Source organism: Capra hircus, chromosome 17, assembly GCF_001704415.2.
Source record: "Capra hircus breed San Clemente chromosome 17, ASM170441v1, whole genome shotgun sequence".
Classification (NCBI taxonomy): Eukaryota; Metazoa; Chordata; class Mammalia; order Artiodactyla; family Bovidae; genus Capra; species Capra hircus.
In genome coordinates this window covers 32,649,399-32,650,460 of record NC_030824.1, presented here as the reverse complement: position 1 = coordinate 32,650,460, position 1,062 = coordinate 32,649,399, and the positions used below count along the sequence as shown (strand labels likewise).

General features: G+C 41.9%; 1 pseudogene across 1 annotated transcript; it reads left to right on the top strand.

Moving 5' to 3' along the window:
* Window positions 312–808, top strand: LOC102187701 (annotated as a pseudogene). Its single transcript, XR_001919386.1, has one exon. The product of XR_001919386.1 is annotated as a 40S ribosomal protein S15 pseudogene (transcript).

Genomic DNA, 1,062 nt, shown 5'->3' with positions numbered 1-1,062 from the left:
TCAACAAAATTAGCAAACTAGGCTCCTTTTGAAAAGGCTGGAAATGGAAAAAATATAAATAGAGAATAATATAAAGGTCTTATCTTTTGAAGTAGTTTGAATTTTTAGTTTGTGCTTTACATAAGAAAAAAACTTTTGCTAATATAATAATTTAAGAAAATCTAAAACATTCATTTTTTTATTATGTCATCAGGTAAAATTTAAAATAAATATGAGTAATTGTTAAGTTAATGTGTCATTATTCTCTTTGAATAAGCAAAAAAAAAAAAAAAATCTGAAATAATAAGGAAAAGAGATGACTCTGGAGAACGAAAGATCCTTTCTCAAGAACCGGGAAGATGGCGGAAGTAGAACAAAAGAAGAAACGGACCTTCCGCAAGTTCACCTACCGCCGCGTAGACCTCGACCAGCTGCTGGACATGTCCTATGAGCAACTGATGCAGCTATACAGCGCGCGCCAGCGACTGAGCCGCGGCCTGCGGAGGAAGCAGCACTCGCTGAAGCGGCTGCGCAAGGCCAAGAAAGATGCGCCGCCCATGGAGAAGCCCGAGGTGGTTGAAGATGCACCTGAGCGACATGATCATTCTGCCCGAGATGGTGGGCAGCATGGTTGGCGTCTACAACGGCAAGACCTTCAACCAGGTGGAAATCAAGCCTGAGATGATTGGCCACTGCCTAGGCGAGTTCTCCATCACCTACAAGCCCGTGAAGCACGGCCAGCCCGGTATCGGGGCCACCCATTCCTCCCGCTTCATCCCCCTCAAGTAACCTGCTGGCCAATAAAAGCAGAGATTTCTCTAAAAAAAAAAAAAAAAAAAAAAGAGATGACTCTGTCACTTTCTTAGTGTTCGTCCAGACTTTTCTTGATATCATAAAGATCTCCAGGCAATTTATAAATGAATTGTTATAATACATGAGGTATTCAGTTTTGCAATTTGACTATTAGAAATTGGATTCTGGGAGATCTGTCCTGGGTGTTCATTGGAGGGACTGATGCTGAAGGTGAAACTCCAATATTTTGGCCACCTCGTGCGAAGAGTTGACTCATTGGAAAAGACTCTG